Below are 22,500 nucleotides of genomic sequence, written 5' to 3'. Positions count from 1 at the left end.
GGACAAATTTTAGCGGATGGTGCGGCTACAGTTGGTGGGGAACTCGCTTTAGGAAAAAACATATTAGTAGCTTATATGCCATGGGAAGGTTACAATTCTGAAGACGCAGTATTAATTAGCGAACGTCTGGTATATGAAGATATTTATACTTCTTTTCACATCCGGAAATATGAAATTCAGACTCATGTGACAAGCCAGGGCCCTGAAAGAATTACTAAGGAAATACCGCATCTAGAGACTCATTTACTCCGAAATTTAGACAGAAATGGAATCGTTATGCTGGGATCTTGGGTAGAAACGGGTGATATTTTAGTAGGTAAATTAACGCCTCAGACAGCGAACGAATCGTCGTATTCCCCGGAGGATAGATTATTACGAGTCATACTCGGCATTCAGGTATCCACTGCAAAAGAAACTTCTCTAAAACTACCTATAGGTGGAAGGGGTCGCGTTATTGATGTGAGATGGATCCAGAAAAAGGGGGGTTCCAGTTATAATCCAGAAATGATTCGTGTATATATTTCACAGAAACGTGAAATCAAAGTAGGTGATAAAGTAGCTGGAAGACATGGGAATAAAGGTATCATTTCAAAAATTTTGCCTAGACAAGATATGCCCTATTTGCAAGATGGGACACCTGTTGATATGGTCTTCAACCCATTAGGAGTACCCTCACGAATGAATGTGGGGCAGATATTTGAATGTTCGCTCGGATTAGCGGGGGATCTGCTAAAGAAACATTATAGAATAGCACCTTTGATGAGAGATATGAACAAGAGGCTTCGAGAAAACTAGTGTTTCTGAATTATATGAAGCCTGTAAGCAAACAAAAAATCCATGGGTATTTGAACCCGAGTATCCAGGAAAAAGCAGAATATTTGATGGAAGAACAGGGGATCCTTTTGAACAACCTGTTCTAATAGGAAAGTCCTATATCCTAAAATTAATTCATCAAGTTGATGATAAAATCCATGGACGTTCTAGTGGGCATTACGCACTTGTTACACAACAACCCCTTAGAGGAAGGGCCAAGCAAGGGGGCCAACGAGTAGGAGAAATGGAAGTTTGGGCTCTAGAGGGATTTGGTGTTGCTCATATTTTACAAGAGATGCTTACTTATAAATCTGATCATATTAGAGCTCGTCAAGAAGTACTTGGTGCTACAATCGTTGGAGGAACAGTACCTAACCCCGAGGATGCTCCAGAATCTTTTCGATTGCTCGTTCGAGAACTACGATCTTTGGCTCTAGAACTGAATCATTTCCTTGTATCTGAGAAGAACTTCCAGATTAATAGGAAGGAAGCTTGATCTGAATGAATCAGAATTTCTATTCTATGATCGACCGGTATAAACATCAACAACTTCGAATTGGACCAGTTTCTCCTCAACAAATAAGGGCTTGGGCCAACAAAATCCTACCTAATGGAGAGATAGTTGGAGAGGTGACAAAACCCTATACTTTTCATTATAAAACCAATAAACCGGAAAAAGATGGATTGTTTTGTGAAAGAATCTTTGGACCCATAAAAGTAGAATTTGTGCTTGTGGAAATTATCGAGTGATCAGAGCTGAAAAAGAAGACCCGAAATTTTGTGAACAATGCGGGGTGGAATTTGTTGATTCTAGGATACGAAGATATCAAATGGGATACATCAAACTCGCATGTCCAGTGACTCATGTGTGGTATTTGAAACGTCTTCCTAGTTATATCGCGAATCTTTTAGATAAACCCCTTAAAGAATTAGAAGGCCTGGTATACTGCGATGTGTGATTTGATCAAAATTTTCATTTTACAGATTCGGACTGAGAAACTGTCATCCCAATCAGATTGAATGGGATGCCCCGGCTCTGACATGTGTTTTGGGAAAAGTAACATGAAACTCAGAATTATGGGTATATTCAATACTTCCAAATGAAAGGGGAATTGATCCATGGTCGATTCTATAACAGATAAATAGGAATTGCTAGTTATACCTCGTGAAAAAAAAAGACTTTTCGTGGAATTAGCCATTCCATTTCTTTTAGAGAGAGATTCTCTTTAAGCAAGCAAATATATATAGCATGGTTACTGGAGTCTATTTATCGCATATATACTTCAAAGGACATCATGGCATAACCATCGAGGTGAGTAGAGACCTAAAAGGTCGAAGGGAATGATATATAGACAAGTAAATCCCTTACGAGTCCCAAAGTATCCCCTTTAAGGGGATTCATCATTTGAGGGGAAGTAGACTACTCAAAAATTTCACATTTCCATTTTGTCATAAGTAATTCAGAAAATTTTTTTAAAGTAAAAAAAAAAAGAATGAATCAATGAAAGGTTGGTCCTTACTGGGAACTTGAGTAAGGAGTAGCTCTTTGTAGGGTAGGGTTTTATCGAACAAAACAAAGTTTAAAAATAAGAAAGAACCCCTTTTTTTGCTGTAACTACTTGAGCCGGATGAGAGGAAACCTTCACGTCCGATTTTAAAGGGGGAAATCCAATCCTATAGGAACCTATCTCGATTTTTCTTTTGCTAGCCCATATCTAAAAACCTACTTTCTTACGATTACGAGGTTCATTCGAATATGAAATCCAATCCCGGAAATACACCATCCCACTTTTTTTACTACTCAAGGCTTCGAGACATTTCGAAATCGAGAAATCTCTACAGGAGCAGGTGCTATCAGAGAACAATTATCCGATTCAGATTTGCGAATTATTATAGATAATTCATTGGTAGAATGGAAGGAATTAGGAGATGAGGGGTCCACTGGAAATGAATGGGAAGATAGAAAAATTAGAAGAAGAAAGGATTTTTTGGTTAGACGCACGGAATTAGCTAAACATTTTATTCGAACAAATGTAGAACCAGAATGGATGGTTTGTGCTTATTACCAGTTCTTCCTCCCGAGTGAGACCAATCATTCAGACAGATGGGGGTAAACTAATGAGTTCGGATATTAATGAACTCTATAGAAGAGTTATCTATCGGAACAATACTCTTACCGATCTATTAGCAACAAGTAGATCTACGCCAGGGGAATTAGTAATGTGTCAGGAGAAATTGGTACAAGAAGCCGTGGATACACTTCTTGATAATGGATCCGGGGACAACCATGAGGGATGGTCATAATAAAGTTTACAAGTCATTTTCAGATGTAATTGAAGGCAAAGAAGGAAGATTTCGTGAGACTCTGCTTGGTAAACGGTCGATTATTCGGACGTTCGTCATTGTTGTGGTCTTCTCTTTCATTACATCAATGTGGATTACCTCGGAAATAGCAATAGAGCTTTTCCAAACATTTTAATTCGTGGTCTAATCAGACAACATGTTGCTTCTAACATAGGGATTGCTAAAAGTCAAATTCGGGAAAAAGAACTGATTGTATGGGAAATACTTCAAGAATTATGCGGGGGCATCCTTATTGTTGAATAGAGCACCCACCTGCATAGATTAGCATACAGGCCTTCCAACCCATTTTAGTGGAGGGGCGCGCTATTGTTACACCCATTAGTTTGTAAGGGTTCAATGCAGACTTGATGGAGATCAAATGGCTGTTCATGTACCTTTATCTTTGGAAGCTCAAGCGGAGGCTCGTTACTTATGTTTTCTATATAAATCTCTTGTCTCCAGCTATTGGGGATCCCATTTCCGTACCAACTCAAGATATGCTTATCGGACTCTATGTATTAACGATCAGGAATCGTAGAGTATTGTGCAATAGGCATAATCCATATAATCGCGGAAACTATCAAAATAATACAGTTGACAATAATGACTATAAGTATACGAAAGAGAAAGAACTGTATTTTCTAGTTCCTATGATGTACTTGGAGCTTATCGGCAGAAACGAATCAGTTTAGATAGTCCTTTGTGGCTCCGATGGAGACTAGATCAACGTGTCATTGGCTCAGAGAATTCCCATCGAGTTCAATATGAATCTTTGGGTACTTATCATGAGATTTATGAGCACTATCTAATAGTAGGAAGTGTAAAAAAGAAATCCATTGTATATACATTCGAACCACTCTTGGTCATATTTCTTTTATCGAGAAATAGAAGAAGCCATACAGGGGTTTTGTCGGCCTATTCATACGCTATCTAAACTAATAAATTAATTAGGTGATGCCCGTGCCCGTAGGATTCGGGTCTCTCCAGTTTCACTGGTATCATAATTTCTGAATTTTGCGTGAATCAAGATTGAGATTGAGGAAAGGAAGTTTTCGAATCACTGACTCAGGCCCATTGTCGAATCCTACTCAGCAGAATATAGAGTACTTATGGCAGAACGGGCTGATCTGGTCTTTCACAATAAAGTGATAAATGGAACTGCTATGAAACGACTTATAGCAGATTAATAATCATTTCGGAATGGCATATACATCACACATCCTGGATCAAGTAAAGACTTGGGTTTCCAGCAAGCCACTCTACATCTATTCATAGGAATTGATGATCTTTTAACAATACCTTCTAAGGATGGTTAGTCCAAGACACTGAACAACAAAGTTTTATTTTTGAAAAACACCATCATTATGGAAATGTACATGCGGTAGAAAAATTACGTCAATCCATTGAGATATGGTATGCTACAGTGAATATTTGAGACAAGAAATGAATCCTAATTTTCGGATGACTGATCCTTCTAATCCAGTCCATCTGATGTCCTTTTCGGGAGCTAGAGAAATGCATCTCAGATACACCAATTAGTAGGTATGAGAGGATTAATGTCGGATCCCCAAGGACAAATGATTGATTTACCCATTCAAAGCAATTTACCGAAGGGCTTTCTTTGACAGAATATATAATTTCCTGCTACGGAGCCCGCAAAGGAGTTGTAGATACTGCTGTACGAACATCAGATGCCGGATACCTCACCGTAGACTTGTTGAAGTAGTTCAACACATTATTTACGTAGAACGGATTGTGGTACTATCCGAGGTATTTCCGTGATCCTCGAAATGGGATACGGAAAAAATTTTGTCCAACACTAATTGTCGTGTATTAGCAGACAATATATATATGGGTCTACGATGCATTGCCGCTCGAAATCAAGATATTGGGATTGGACTTGTCAATCGATTCATAACCTTTCGGGCACAACCAATATATATTCGAACCCCTTTACTTGCAAGAGTGCATCTTGGATCTGTCAATTATGTTATGGTCGGAGTCCCACTCACGGCACCTGGTCGAATTGGAGAAGCCGTAGGTATTATTGCGGGTCAATCAATTGGGAACCAGGGACTCAACTAACATTAAGAACTTTCATACCGGTGAGTATTCACAGGTGATACTGCCGAACATGTACGAGCTCCTTCTAATGGAAAATAAAATTCAATGAGATTTGTTTATCCCACACTACCCGTCATGGCATCCTGCTTTCTATGTTCTATAGACTTGTATGTAACTATTGAGACTCGGGATATATCCATAATGTGAATATTCCACCAAAAAGTTTGATTTTAGTTCAAAATGATCAATATGTAGAATCAGAACAAGTGATTGCTGAGATTCGTGCCGGAACGTCTACTTTCGTTTTAAAGAGAAGGTACGAAAACATATTTATTCTGAATCAGAGGAGAAATGCACTGGAGTACCGATGTCCACCATGCATCTGAATATAACATGTAATGTTCATCTATTACCAAAACAAGTCATTTATGGATATTAGCAGGAGGTCCGTGCAGATCCAGTATAGTGTCTTTTTCGCTCCACAAAGATCAAGATCAAATGAATGTTCATTCTTTTTCTTTCGAAGAAAGATATATCTTTGACCCCTCAATGACTAATCATCGAGTAAACATAAATTGTGGATACTTCTGGTAAAAAAGATAGGGAAATTCTTGACTATTCAAGACCTATCGAATCATATCCAATGGTCATTGGAATTCATATATCCTTCTATTCTCCAAGAAATTCTGATTTCTTGGCGAAAAAACGAAGAAATAATTCATTATCCCATTACAATATGATCAAGAACGAGATAAAGAACTAATGCCCTGTTTGGTATTTCGATTGAAATACCCATAAATGGTATTTTACGTAGAAATAGTATTCTTGCTTATTTTGATGATCCACGATACAGAAGAAATAGTTCAGGAATTACTAAATATGGGACCATAGAGGTAGATTCAATCATAAAAAAAGAGGATTTGATTGAGTATCGAAGAGCAAAAGAATTTAGTCCGAAATACCAGAAAGTAGATCGGTTTTTTTCATTCTCGAAGAAGTGCATATCTTACCCGGATCTTCGTTCATAATGGTCCGGAACAATAGTATCATTGGAGTAATACACAACTCGCTTTAAATACAGAAGCCGGGTAGGCGGATTAGTCCGAGTGGAGAGAAAAAAAAAAAGTATTGAACTGAAATCTTTTCTGGAGATATTCATTTTCCTGGAGAAACAGATAAGATATCCAGCACTGCGGCATTTTGATACCACCAGAGACGGAAAAAAAAAAATTCTAAGAAATCAAAAAAATTGAAAAATTGGATCTATGTCCAACGGATCACACCCACCAAGAAAAAGTATTTTGTTCGGTTCGGTCCGTAGTCACATATGAAATAGCTGATGGATAAATTTAGCAACACTTTTCCCTCGGGATCTCTTGCAGGAAAAGGATAATGTCCAACTTAGAGTTGTCAATTATATCCTTTATGGAAATGGCAAGTCAATTCGAGGAATTATCACACAAGTATTCAATTAGTTCGGACTTGCTTAGTATTGAATTGGACCAAGAAAAAATGGTTCTATAGAAGAGGTTCATGCTTCCTTTGTTGAGGTAAGGACAAATGATCTGATTCGCGATTTCATAAGAATTGAGTTAGTCAATTCCACTATTCGTATACCGGAAAAAGTATGATAGGGCAAGTTCCGTATTGATTTCCGATAATAGATTAGATCGCACCAATATCAATCCTTTTTATTCCAAGGCGAAGATTCAATCACTTACCCAACATCAAGGAACTATTGGTATTGGTACGTTGTTGAATCGAAATAATGAATGCCAATCTTTGATAATTTTGTCATCATCCAATTGTTCTCGAATTGGTCCATTCAATGGTTCGAAATATAACAATGTGACAAAAGAATCAGATCCCATAATCCAAATTAGGGATTTGCTGGGTCCCTTAGGGACTATTGTCCCTAAAATAGCGAATTTTTTTTCATCTTACTATTTAATAACTCATAATCATATCTTGTTAAAAAATATTTGTTACTTGACAATTTTAAACAGACTTTCCAAGTACTTAAATACTGTTTAATAGATGAAAATAGGAGGATTTATAATCCCGATCCATGCGGTAACATAATTTTGAATCCATTCCATTTGAATTGGTGCTTTCTCCATCACGATTATTGTGAAGAGACATCTACAATAATTAGCCTTGGACAATTTATTTGCGAAAATGTATGTCTATTCAAATACGAATCACACGTAAAAAAATCTGGTCAAATTTTAATTGTTCATGTTGACTCCTTAGTTATAAGATCAGCTAAACCCTATTTGGCCACTCCAGGAGCAACTGTTCATAGCCATTATGGAGAAATACTTTACGAAGGAGATACATTAGTTACATTTATATATGAAAAATCGAGATCTGGTGACATAACGCAAGGTCTTCCAAAAGTGGAACAAATCTTAGAAGTGCGTTCGATTGATTCAATATCGATGAACCTAGAAAGGAGAGTTGAAGGTTGGAACGAACGTATACAAAGAATTCTTGGAATCCCCTGGGGATTCTTGATTGGAGCTGAGCTAACCATAGCCCAAAGTCGTATCTCTTTGGTTAATAAGATCCAAAAGGTTTATCGATCCCAGGGGTACAGATCCATAATAGACATATAGAAATTATTGTACGTCAAGTAACATCAAAAGTGTTGGTTTCAGAAGATGGAATGTCTAATGTTTTTTTACCTGGAGAATTAATCGGCTTTTTGCGAGCGGAACGAGCAGGGCGTGCTTTGGACGAAGCGATCTGTTATCGGGCAATCTTATTGGGAATAACGAGGGCATCTCTAAATACTCAAAGTTTCATATCCGAAGCAAGTTTTCAAGAAACCGCTCGAGTTTTAGCAAAAGCTGCTCTACGAGGTCGTATTGATTGGTTGAAAGGCCTGAAAGAGAACGTTGTTCTGGGGGGATTATACCTGTTGGTACCGGATTCCAAAAATTAGTACACCCTTCAAGGCAAGACAAGAACATTCATTTGGAAATAAGAGATATTTTGTTACACCATAGAGAATTATTTTGTTCTTACGCCCAAAACAATTTCCATGAGACAAATTTCCATGAGACATCAGAACAATCATTTACGCGATTTAATGATTCCTAAGAGCAGATTCTTTTCTTTCACTTTAACTATTTTTCAATTATCTGGTCCGATTATTGATTTGGTAAAAAATAAAATAAGTAATTAAAAGAAATTAATGGTTTGGGTCGTGTATCAACGGTCAATCCCCCGTAGAAGGTTCCATCGGAACAATTATTTATTTCAGGTTACCTCGTCTCTTTGTTAAAAAAAAAAGGAAGTCTGGGGAAAAATGACAAGAAGATATTGGAACATCAATTTGGAAGAGATGATGGAAGCAGGAGTTCATTTTGGTCATGGTACTAAGAAATGGAATCCTAGAATGGCCCCTTACATCTCTGCAAAGCGTAAAGGTATTCATATTACAAATCTCACTAGAACTGCTCGTTTTTTATCAGAAACCTGTGATTTAGTTTTTGATGCAGCAAGTAGGGGAAAAAACTTCTTAATCGTTGGTACAAAAAATAAAGCAGTGGATTCAGTAGCATCAGCTGCAATAAGGGCTCGGTGTCATTATGTTAATAAAAAATGGCTTGGTGGTATGTTAACGAATTGGTCCACTACGGAAACGAGACTTCACAAGTTCAGGGACTTAAGAGCAGAACAAAAGATGGGGAAACTCAACTGTCTCTCCAAAAGAGATGCAGCAATGTTGAAGAGAAAATTATCTACCTTGCAAACATATCTCGGCGGGATCAAATATATGACGGGGTTGCCTGATATTGTGATCATCGTTGATCAGCAAGAAGAATATACGGCTCTTCGAGAATGTGTCATTTTGGGGATTCCGACAATTTGTTTAATCGATACAAATTGTGACCCAGATCTCGCAGATATTTCGATTCCAGCAAATGATGACGCTATAGCTTCAATCCGATTGATTCTTAACAAATTAGTATCTGCAATTTGTGAGGGTCGTTCTAGCTATATAAGAAATCGTTGATTATCATTAAGAATAATAAGATTAGTTAATTATTTGGCAACTCCATAGATTTATTGGATCGGTACTATTTTTTTTGAATTTTTAAAAAGAGATAAAAAAAGTACTGGGGATATTGATATTATGTTATGATGTTATGTAATTTCTTGGTATCGTAAATAAAATATACGATTAATGATTCAAGTTAATGAGTTGAGAAATAGATGGTTGAATCAAAATAATTCCTTTTTTTGAAGTTCAATTTCTGTCAGAGGACAATATGAATGTTATACCATGTTCCATTAAAACACTCAAAGGGTTATACGATATATCGGGTGTAGAAGTAGGCCAACATTTCTATTGGCAAATAGGAGGTTTACAAATCCATGCCCAAGTACTTATCACTTCTTGGGTCGTAATTGCTATCTTATTAGGTTCAGTCATCATAGCTGTTCGGAATCCACAAACCATTCCGACCGACGGTCAGAATTTCTTCGAATATGTCCTTGAATTTATTCGAGATTTGAGCAAAACTCAGATTGGAGAAGAATATGGTCCTTGGGTTCCCTTTATTGGAACTATGTTCTTATTTATTTTTGTTTCTAACTGGTCAGGTGCTCTTTTACCTTGGAAAATCATACAATTACCTCATGGGGAGTTAGCTGCGCCTACGAATGATATAAATACTACTGTTGCTTTAGCTTTACCCACGTCAGCGGCATATTTTTATGCGGGTCTTACCAAAAAAGGATTGGGTTATTTCGGAAAATACATTCAACCAACCCCAATACTTTTACCAATTAACATCCTAGAAGATTTCACAAAACCTTTATCTCTTAGTTTTCGACTTTTCGGGAATATATTGGCTGATGAATTAGTAGTTGTTGTTCTTGTTTCTTTAGTCCCTTCAGTAGTTCCTATACCTGTTATGCTTCTTGGATTATTTACAAGTGGTATTCAAGCTCTTATTTTTGCAACGTTAGCCGCGGCTTATATAGGTGAATCCATGGAGGGTCATCATTGACTAGTTTTCGAAATAGTCTTTTTTAAGCTTATCCCAATTCATGCATGATTCAAGATAATCCACTTGGTTGGGGAACATAATAGATACAAATACAAATACGTATGAATATACGACCTAGAGTCGTAGGAAAAAAGATAGACGATATTGCGGAATTGTAAAAAAAAAGATGGGTTGGGGGGGTCACACTAGATGTATGTAATCTCTATAAGTCCAGCCCCTGTGTCTGTTTCGAGGAATGATTCTAGAATCCGATTCAATATAAAATATAAAATGCGGGTGGTTTACGTTATGGAAGAAACAAATGTATATGTGATATTAGATATTTACTAGTTATATAGGACTATTCCTAATATATATATATATATTATTATATACCCTATATATATATATATTATTGATTGATTTGATTGCGGTTCACTGCATTTATATAGTTCCAATATAAGTCTTTCTGTTTCGTCTGCGATTGTGGATTGAATGAAATGCAAAAAAGAGATGAACTCAAGGATAGTATCTAGAAGAAAAAAGAAAGGAAAGAAGAATTGAATGAAAGAATGTTTCGAAACAAAGAAATGCAATAACTAGAACCGTATACATATGTATTTACAAAAACTCCATTATGGGTAGAAACTCAAAATGAGATATCGAAATAGTTCTGACGATTCAGTAATATTACCATTTCAATTCGGAGTTTTTAGTTATTTCGACCCGATAGATCTTAATCAGATAGATCTTAATGATAAAATCTTAATGAAAAAAAATGATAAAAAAATTAAGTAAAAATTCATTGGTTGATTGTATCATTAACCATTTCTTTTTTTTTGGTGCGAGGAACTTACCATGAATCCACTGATTTCTGCCGCTTCCGTTATTGCTGCTGGATTGGCCGTAGGGCTTGCTTCTATTGGACCTGGAGTTGGTCAAGGTACTGCTGCAGGCCAAGCTGTAGAAGGTATTGCGAGACAACCAGAAGCAGAGGGTAAAATACGAGGTACTTTATTGCTTAGTCTAGCTTTTATGGAAGCTTTAACAATTTATGGACTGGTCGTGGCGTTAGCGCTTTTGTTTGCGAATCCTTTTGTTTAATCCTAGAAATGTAAAAAAGTACCTTACATACTATACTTTTTTTCTTATTTTTTTAATTCGCTATACTTTTTTCTTATTTATTAACTCAGAATTGCTGTTTGCTTCTTCTAATTATATCAACGCTTTACTCCTACAATTATTTATTTGTTGAGACAATACCCCAAGAAAGGAAGGACTGTTTTGAGGATGAGTAATTACTGGATCCGCTCGTTTTCTTCCTTCGCGTCCTTAGCTTAGTACAATGGAAACCTTTTTTTTACTTTTTTTAGGAATCGTTTCAACAAACGAGATATTTCACAATTGACATGAGACCCAAGACTTAACCTAATAAGTATTTTATTGGATTGGAAACTTCAAGTAAGAAATTTAAAAATTATCAAATTAAATTACTAGATTTAATCTACTCCCATTAAAAAAAAATGGAAATAAAATTTATATAATAAAAAGAAATCGATCAAAAAAGGGACGACGAAGTGATACAAAAAGAACTCTGTTCTTTGTTAGTCCTATCTATAAGAGGAGAGCATATGAAAAATGGAACCGATTCTTTCCTTTCCTTGGGTCACTGGCCATCCGCCGGGAGTTTCGGGTTTAATACCGATATTTTAGCAACAAATCCAATAAATCTAAGTGTAGTGCTTGGTGTATTGATTTTTTTTGGAAAGGGGGTGTGTGCGAGTTGTGTATTTCAAGAATAGGTTGGATCCATCCGACTGCACTTTATTTATGGTATTTTATTCATTTTATAGGATAAATAGGAAAAAAGTGCACGATCTCAACGAATTATTTCTGAATAAATTAAGAAATCATATGTAAGAACCATAGCATTTCGTGACTTATTGGTAAATTTGATTCTCTATCAACCAATAATGTGAGACCATTAACATGGTTAAAGCTAAACTGTTTGAAGTCCAGGCAAAACATGGTACTCTTTCTACCGGTACTAACGTACCGAAATGGTTTAAAAATGAATAGTTGGTAATTTATCTGATATAGAACACTCATATCGATAAAATGATTTGAACCATTTATTAAAAAAATGGGCATCTTGCTCTTTTTTCCAATGCCGAATCGACGACCTACGTAAAAAAAAAATAGGAATTTTTGGATTTGAAGAAAAAAAGGAAATAAAAAAATATAGAAATAAATTGTAAATTTAAATTTTAAATTAAATAAAGAACAAATACAAATAAAGAACAAATACAAATAAAGAAAGAACTTTGCTGACAATTATAGATTTTTGTCTGGTCGGAAGAGTCCTCCTAATATTCTGGTCTTATATCAGTTTCGATGTTTTTGAATATAAACAGAAAAGAGAGGGTAGGCTCATTACATTAAAAAAAAAAGATATGGGAATGCCCATAACATAAAATAAATAATTGAGCGTGAGAGCCAAATGAATCGAAAGATTCATGTTTGGTTCGGGAAGAGATTATGGAAGTTGTGAAATTAATGGTAAGATAATCTACTTTCATTAAATGATTTATTAGATAATCGAAAACAGAGGATCTTGAGTACTATTCGAAATTCGGAAGAATTACGTAGAGGGGCCATTGAGCAGCTCGAAAGAGCCAGGACTCGCTTACGGAAAGTAGAAATAGAAGCAGATGAGTATCGAATGAATGGATACTCTGAGATAGAACGAGAAAAAGAAAATTTGATTAATGCTACTTGTGACACTTTGGAACGATTAGAAAATTACAAAAATGAAACCCTTCATTTTGAACAACAAAGAGCGATTAATCAGGTCCGACAACGAGTTTTTCAACAAGCCTTACAAGGAGCTCTAGGAACTCTGAATAGTTGTTTGAATAGTGAGTTACATTTCCGTACGATCCGTGCTAATATTGGCATTCTAGGGGCCATGGAAGAAATAACAGATTAGCCCTTTTACTTTTACTTTAGTTTAGAGTTTAGGCATTATTTTTTCCCTTGCTTTCGAAAAAGAATAAAAAAAACACTAATGGTAACCCTTCGAGCCAACGAAATTAGAAATATTATCCGTGAACGTATTGAACAATATAATAGAGAAGTAAAGATTGTGAATACCGGTACCGTACTTCAAGTGGGCGATGGCATTGCTCGTATCCATGGTCTTGATGAAGTAATGGCAGGTGAATTAGTAGAATTTGAAGAGGGTACAATAGGAATTGCTCTGAATTTGGAATCAAATAATGTTGGCGTTGTATTAATGGGTGATGGTTTGATGATACAAGAAGGAAGTTCTGTAAAAGCAACAGGAAGAATTGCTCAGATACCTGTGAGTGAGGCTTATTTGGGTCGTGTTATAAATGCTCTGGCTAAACCTATTGATGGGAGAGGTGAAATTTCAGCTTCTGAATCTCGGTTAATTGAATCTCCTGCCCCAGGTATTATTTCGAGACGTTCTGTATATGAACCTCTTCAAACGGGGCTTATTGCTATCGATTCGATGATCCCTATAGGACGCGGTCAGCGAGAATTAATTATTGGGGATAGACAGACTGGAAAAACAGCAGTAGCTACAGATACGATTCTTAACCAAAAAGGGCAAAATGTGATATGTGTTTATGTAGCTATTGGTCAAAAAGCATCTTCTGTGGCTCAGGTAGTGACTACTTTTCAGGAACGAGGGGCGATGGAATACACCATTGTGGTAGCCCAAACGGCGGATTCACCTGCTACATTACAATACCTCGCTCCTTATACGGGAGCGGCTCTGGCTGAATATTTTATGTACCGTAAAAAACATACTTTAATAATTTATGATGATCTCTCCAAGCAGGCACAAGCTTATCGACAAATGTCTCTTCTATTAAGAAGACCCCCTGGTCGTGAAGCTTATCCAGGAGATGTTTTTTATTTGCATTCGCGCCTTTTGGAAAGAGCCGCTAAATCAAATTCTCGTTTAGGTGAAGGGAGTATGACTGCTTTACCAATAGTTGAGACTCAATCTGGGGACGTTTCAGCTTATATTCCTACTAATGTAATTTCCATTACAGATGGACAAATATTCTTATCCGCCGATCTATTCAATGCTGGAATCCGACCCGCTATTAATGTGGGTATTTCTGTTTCCAGAGTGGGATCCGCAGCTCAAATTAAAGCCATGAAACAAGTAGCTGGCAAATCAAAATTGGAACTAGCGCAATTCGCAGAGTTAGAAGCCTTTGCACAATTCGCTTCTGATCTCGATAAAGCTACTCAGAATCAATTGGCAAGAGGTCAACGATTACGTGAGTTGCTTAAACAATCCCAATCAGACCCTCTCACGGTGGAAGAACAGATAGTTACTATTTATACCGGAGCGAATGGATATCTTGATCCGTTAGAAATTGGACAGGTAAAGAAATTTCTCGTTCAGTTACGTACCTACTTAAAAAAGAATAAACCTCAATTCCAAGAAATTATATCTTCTACCAAGACATTCACCGAGCAAGCGGAAGCCCTTTTGAGGGAAGCTATTCAGGAACAGATCGAACTGTTTTTACTTCAGGAACAAGCGTCAACTTCTCCCTCTTATTCTTAGTACAAGAATACTCATTGAGAAATATTTCTGATTCGAATCATTCAAAAAAGGTTTCTTGGTATAGCCATTTAAAAAAGATAGATGGAAATAAATTGCGTCCAATAGGATTTGAACCTATACCAAAGGTTTAGAAGACCTCTGTCCTATCCATTAGACAATGGACGCTTTTCGTTCCTATTTTCTTCTTTCGTATTCTTCCTTTCTCTTGTTCGGATAAAAAACGATTACACGGAAAATATTTTAGGGAATAAAAAACAAGGATGCATATCCAAATCGATGATGTATGTATAATAAAGGGCATATATAATAAAGAATATAGAGCGGGTAGCGGGAATCGAACCCGCATCGTTAGCTTGGAAGGCTAGGGGTTATAGTCGACGTTGGTTGATCATTTTTAACGTTTCTAATTCAAAACCGAACATGAAATTTTGGTTTCATTCGGCTCCTTTATAGAAGATCGATGTATTCCCAAAGAGAAAAATTAGATCCATAACATCTATGTTAGCTTTTCTGTATGAATCCATCCAAAGCTACTTGCTTTCTAGATGATCCCTCTAGAGGAGGGGGATTATACTAAATCCATTTAGTCTAGTTACTTCGTTCCCTATTTCCACTCGCAGGATCCTGAGGAAAAGAATTTGGTTTCCACCGAGCTGAAACAATATGCTGATGGTTCTAGTAAACCAAAACCATCATTTTATAGCTATTTGGCTTCAATTTCCCTTTTACAAAAAAAAATTGAAGATCTAGTTACGATTGGAAATAAACTTTTGTATCTTCATCCATAGATCCTTTATTCATACTCATTCAATTGGAAGAGTTAATCCAATCCAAAAAAATTATGCTTCGCGACTCCATATCCATAATCCAATCTTTTTTATTCAATTTCTAATTGGCCTTTGGATACAAATCGTGAGAATGTATATTCTTCCTCAAATATACTATTGAGAGGTAAAGGATTAAACCTTTTTAAGAAATAAAGTTTTTGATCGGAATATGAAAAAAACTGAAAGACCCCTTAACTATTTAAGTTTTGATAGAACGAATCACACTTTTACCACTAAACTATACCCGCTATATATTTATTATTGTATATGAATGGACCATTTGTCGAACAAAAGAGTGAGGCGCAATCAAGATAGCATCAGAATCATGAAAATTTGAGCGTTGACGCTTCGTCCCGCCGGGGACTTAGACTTAAATGGGCGAAGAGCAGAAAGCTTACTTAAATAACATAAAAAAAGTTATAGTTATATTATACTTTTCTTTTCGTTTGATACGAAGTCATTACTGACAGTCCCGGTCTGAAAGAATCATTGAAGCTGGATCATTGAAAGGATGAAATCTGCATACATGGTTTATTTTTTTTTTCAACTTCTCTTTCAACTGCCAGATCTTACTTATGAATTAAGAATTCGGGTCAATTGGATCTCAATTGTTCAAATAAAGCTTGTCTCTTGAACAAATAAATGAGTTATATTATAACTACGTTTATAAATATGTGTGTTTAATATTTGATATTTTTTTTTCATTTTAATAATTTTTATTGTTTAATATATGTACATATATATGTACATAATAAATATATAAATATATATACATATATTTATATATTTATTATTCCAGTTTCTTTTCCAGTAAGTAATAAATTGATAAAAAGAAAATAAAAAAATATATTAATTTCATATTAAAATATATTAATTTCATATTAATAATATTAAGTAATAATATTAAGTAATAATATTAAGTATTAATAATAAGAAATGACACTTCAACAAGTATTTTTGATTGATATCAAATCATTATTAAATCATTTTATCTATGGAAATACTGGCCTGGCCCGGCCAGTACTTAAACCAAGCCGGGGGAATAAACCTTTCGTACAAAATAAAAGAAGTAGGGTATTTTTCTATTTGGGATATCCGTTTCGAATCATTATCTAAATTGAATTCCTGATCAAATTTCTTCTTATATATATATATATTTATCCTATTCCTATATAGATATATATTACTTTATTGTTCTTTTTATATATCTTTATAAGTTATATTATAATGTTTATTTATATATGTTATATAATTTATATGTTATATAATTGTTTTACTTTTTTATTTATCTATTTTATATTTTTATATATCTTTACTTCACGTGTCACATCACATAAAAAATTTTCCATTTTTAAATGGGGATGGGGATGGGGAGAGATGGCTGAGTGGACTAAAGCGGCGGATTGCTAATCCGTTGTACGAGTTATTCGTACCGAGGGTTCGAATCCCTCTCTCTCCGCTTCTTCTTATTACTTGAAGACTTTCGAATTCGAAGGAATTTCGATCCCTTGATTTTATCATAGGTAAATGTATGGAATAGATAAAATCATAAGAAAAAAAAATTTAGAAAAAGCAGGAAAAACTAAAAATATCTTTTTTTTATTCCTCACGTCCAGGATTACGCCCTGGATCATTGGATAAAAATCCGAAGATGAAGAGAGAAATAAAGAATATCACTACTGTATAAACGAATAGTTTGAGAGTAAGCATTACACAATCTCCAAGATCTTTTTTTTGAAAAAGGGAATAGGTTACTTATTTTTTACCACATACACTATTTTGTTTTGACATGACACCCCCAAAAAAATGAAGTGTTTTTTGAAAAGAAAGTCATTTTCACGAATTTCTTTGGAATAAGATTTTGATTCCTTCGTTATCAAAATTTCTTGTCATATGAATAATTAGGTATTGTAGGCAACCTAATAAAGTCTTTGCTCACTGTAAGGTCAGAACGAGGAAATAAGTTGATCAAAATTCATCGCCGTGGTTATTCAATATACAAGAATTTCGATTTTTGAATCGAGGGTTCATAATGTAAGACTTATCTGGTCTTATCAATTTTTCGAATTTTGATTTATCGAATAAATCATGAATTTAGCAGAGTATTAAATCATCGAAAACTTACAGCAGCTTGCCAAACAAAGGCTAAGAGAAAAAAAAGTACAGGTATGACAGGCATAACATCTACGATTGGATTTAAAAAGGCATAAGCTTCGGGCAATTTGGCGAAGAAAAAACTACTCAAATAAAAGATAGAATTAAGACAGATGCAGATTAAACTAAAGATATTAAGCATAACAAAATTTCGTTCTTGTAGATTAGATAATTTTATTCTGATTGAGTTTTTTTTTATAAGGGAAAAAAAAAGACAAGTCAAAAAATCTTTCCTTCCATTCTCAAATGAGAATACAAGGAATTCCATTTTCATACAATATCTTAACTGAATTCCACGTAATGATCAATGAATTTTTTTGATTCTATATCTACATGTGTTGAATCCTAGCAACAATATATCCCCAATGTATTTATTGGGTTGGAATTGACGAATAACCAATACCAATATTAATGTTTATTAGTGTCGAATAGAAATTCGAAATGGGGCGTGGCCAAGCGGTAAGGCAGCGGGTTTTGGTCCCGTTACTCGGAGGTTCGAATCCTTCCGTCCCAGATCGTTTCCATCAGAAACGAAAGATGGGATCACATTGTATCCCACATGAAACATAAAATTGTTAACGAGAACATTGTTCTGAATTCTAAGAATCATTCTTAGAATCATATTTTTTCTTTCATTTGGTTTCTCACAAACGTAATCAAGTGTCAAATGTGGGTGGAAATACTTTTTTTTTAATTCAAAAAAGAAGTTCTGGGTTTATCATTCACATTCAGGATATGTTCGTACTACTCAATATTCATTTTAAAGTTAGTTACTTTTGGAAACTTTATGTCCCATATCTATGAAATGTCAATTCTCACATGAAGCATTCTGAATCGAAATGTGAATGAAAGAAAGGCCTCTTTATTCCCTTACCAAGGGTAAAAAGCCTAAAGTAAATAAATGGGGTATCCCAATTCCACAGTCTATGTGGAGACTAAAGAGTAGGGAGTTTTTGGTACTAATTTCATCACTGGTCTTAAAACTTCTAAAACTGGTGTGGGAAAAAAATAGTAAAAACGAATTGATCTGGACCCCATTTTTTTGTATTTTATCTGGTTCATCTTATATCTTATCCGGTTCAAATGAATAATTGTAAATCAATGTAATGTAGCGATTGGGGGAAATTCGTATATTGCATCTACTTGACTTTATGGAATTGATGGAAAAGAAAATTCTTGAACCTGAAGTAAAACAAAATCCGTATTGTATAAAATAAAAAAGTTTTATTTTATTAATAATTGATTTTGTTCCGGGATTGCAAATCTATTAATATTAAAGGTTCTTCTTTTGAGGTTTATAGTTTATTTGTTCGAGAAAAATGGATCCTTCATGATTGATCGTCCCGAACAATCTTTTTAAGATGTAAATAAGTCTTAAGCAAACTTATTTATTCGTCTTTTTTAGAAATATGTTTCATTCATATGATAGAATATAGAGTTAAATAAATTGGATCCTTACCGAGCCTTCCCCGGATGAATACTTATCTATCCATAGATAGATAGATCTATCCATAGATAGATAGAAAGTATGTACTATTATATACCGGTATACACACACCGGTTGAGCCAATGACTATTCATGATTCCATATTGAATCAATTACATACCGGTTTGAAATAAAATTAGAGGAATGTTATGGTAAAACTTCGTTTGAAACGATGTGGTAGAAAGCAACGTGCGACTTGAAGGACATGATCGGCTGTGGATTCTTACATCCATCATTTTCTATAGGAATGAAGATGTTCTTAGCTCGACATAGTTTGTTCTGCTCTGTTAGGAACCTAATTTGTGTTAGGTTGTAAGTAAATAGTACATGATGGAGCTCGAGCAGAAAGGATTGATTCGTTTATCGGGGGGAAGAATCTAGGGTTAGTAACTATTAATAAGTTAGACCAACTTTGTAAGTATATCCTCAATATATAAATCGAAAGGTTAAAAAAATCGAAAAATCAAAGAAGTTTGAAAAATAAAAAGTAAAATTTTTCAGAATTGGTAAAACTATTTCGATCAAAAGTGTATCACAAGGGAATCCACCGTTCATATTCTATTTCTATAGTATAGAAAAAAATAACAAAAAACAAAAAGGTATGTTGCTGCTCTTTTGAAAGGAGTAAGGATCACCGAAGTAATGTCTAAACCCAATGATTTCACAAAGCAAAGATAAAGGATTCCGGAACAAGTAAACACTATTTTCAATTGTCTCAACAATTGAATCAGAATGAGGAATAAAAATAGATTCGAGATGAGACAAACAAAAGAGGTTAGAGACGGCTCAATAAATGTCTAAGGGTTTCCCTTCGAACTCTGTCAGAATTACCCAACTTGAGTTATGAGTACGAATGAGATTTCTTTTTTTCTGTAAGGAAGAATAAAAAAACGACTCAAATCATAGTCTAATTCATGATTTTATGGATCCATTTGCCATTATATACATATACAGAAATTTAGAATCCTTTTTTCTCGAGCCGTATGAGGAGAAAACCTCCCATACGTTTCTAGGGGGGGCATTGTTTATTTACATCTATTCCAATGAGCCATCTACCGAATCGTTGCAATTGATGTTCGATCCCGAAGAGAAGGAAGAGATCTTAGAAAAGTAGGTTTTTACGATCCGATAAAGAATCAAACTTATTTAAATGTTCCTCTTATTCTATATTTCCTTGAAAAAGGTGCTCAACCTACGGGAACTGTTTGTGATATTTTAAGGAAGGCAGAATTATTTCAAGAAAGAACTTCGATTCGAGTTAATTAAAGGAAAAAACAAAATTAATAAATAAAAAAAAAAGGGGGGGGTAACTAGTATCTATCTTTGTGTAATTATTTACACACAATTTGCCTTTTTCTTGCTGTATTCATACTTAATTTACTTTTTTTCTTGTTTTGTTTGTTGCGGGAATCCACCAACAAATAAGGGGTTAATCTTGCTTATTGTACCTCTATTGATTGAATAAACCCGAGATTTTTTCTTTACTTTACCTCTTTCGTATTTTTTTTTTCATCCAAATTTATTATTTATGTTTATGTTGTGCCAATCCAACACAAGTCCTTATTTGATTTACTTAAATTTGTTTTCTTAACATTGGATTCATATTGACAATGGTGCATCGAAGAAATATAATTCGATCGTAGATAAATAGATCCGTTTATCTCCACCCCATATTGGTTTTTTCTTTCCTTCACTTCAGTCAAATGATGGGTTTGCCCTACCGGATTTACTGGCATACAAGATGTATTTTCTTAACGAAAAAGAAAAGAAAATTGATAAATAAAATGGTGGTTTGTCACAATTTTGACATCTCTATTGGGAATCTGTTGTTGTTTAATCTGATCTGTCCATTTTGGTATTTTGGTGTTTTTAATTGATCAACAAATCTTTCTTTTCGATTTGTTCTAGTTCAATGTTTTGACGGGGTCGTGCAGTGCAATTCAATTGATTTTTTTATTTTGACCGTATTTACATATCCTATTTATTTTATTCGGGTTGCTAACTCAACGGTAGAGTACTCGGCTTTTAAGTGCGACTATGATCTTTTACACATTTGGATGAAGCAACAGATTCGTCCAGACTATTGGTAGAGTCTATAAGACCACGACTGATCCTCAAAGGTAATGAATGGAAAAAACAGCATGTCGTAATAAAATATTATTATTTTTTTTATTATTTAATTATTAATTATTTAATTTATTATTTAATTTATTATTTAATTTATTATTTAATTAAAGTAGAACTTTGAGTTTATCCTTACCGGATCGTTACAAATTTTTTTTCTTTTTGGAAGTGAAAAAAAAATTCCCATTTACAGTTGGGTCTAGTGAATAAATGGATAGAGCCCTATGGCTCTAATTCTGGTGAAATAAAAAGCAACGAGCTTTTGTTCTTAATTTGAATGATTACCCGATCTAATTAGACGTTAAAGATAGATTAGTGCCTGATGCGGGAAAGGGTGGGTTCTTTTGTGAGTGGACCATTGATTTTCTTTCTTTTTTTTAATGAATCCTAATTATTCTTTATTATGGATTGGAGACGGATGTGTAGAAGAAACAGTATACTGATAAAGAGAATTTATTCCAAAGTCAAAAGAGCGATTGAGTTGCAAAAATAAAGGATTTTTGACCCTCTTGTAATTATAACGAACATAAACCAATTGGATAGAAAAGGAGAGGAAAAAGATCTGTTGATTGGACTCCCCTGTTTCCTTTGTTTGTGGGATATATATTTTTTTCTTACTGTAATTATATACATAATATATACCCTGTTCTGACCATATTGCACTATGTATCATTTGATAACCCAAAAAATGAAATGGGTCCTGCCTCTGGTTCAAGTAGAAATGGAAATGGAAGAATTACAAGGATATTTAGAAAAAGATAGATCTCGGCAACAACACTTTCTATATCCGCTTCTCTTTAAGGAGTATATTTACACATTTGCTCATGATCGTGGTTTAAATGGTTCGATTTTTTACGAATCCACGGAAATTTTTGGTTATGACAATAAATCTAGTTCAGTACTTGTGAAACGTTCAATTATTCGAATGTATCAACAGAATTATTTGATTTATTCGGTTAATGATTCTAACCAAAATCGATTCGTTGGGCACAACAATTATTTTGATTTTCATTTTTATTCTCAGATGATATTGGAAGGTTTTGCAGTCATTGTGGAAATTCCAATCTTGCTGCG

The 22,500-nt window shown here is 34.7% G+C and overlaps 2 non-coding genes and 1 pseudogene across 3 annotated transcripts in view; 2 read left to right on the top strand and 1 right to left on the bottom strand.

Moving 5' to 3' along the window:
* Positions 1-22,500, top strand: part of LOC140854580 (protein TIC 214-like) — a 156,342-nt pseudogene that overhangs the window by 20,932 nt on the left and 112,910 nt on the right. The gene's annotated exons all lie outside the window — the stretch shown is intronic.
* On the bottom strand, positions 14,929-15,000 carry TRNAR-UCU (transfer RNA arginine (anticodon UCU)). Its single transcript has one exon. It is a non-coding gene; the product is annotated as a tRNA-Arg (tRNA).
* On the top strand, positions 17,034-17,121 carry TRNAS-GCU (transfer RNA serine (anticodon GCU)). The gene has a single exon. It is a non-coding gene; the product is annotated as a tRNA-Ser (tRNA).

This window comes from Elaeis guineensis, unplaced genomic scaffold (assembly GCF_000442705.2).
Source record: "Elaeis guineensis isolate ETL-2024a unplaced genomic scaffold, EG11 Super_Scaffold_1000265, whole genome shotgun sequence".
Lineage (NCBI taxonomy): Eukaryota > Viridiplantae > Streptophyta > Magnoliopsida > Arecales > Arecaceae > Elaeis > Elaeis guineensis.
Note: the sequence above shows the minus strand (reverse complement) of the source record. Positions and strands in the feature narration are given on the sequence as shown.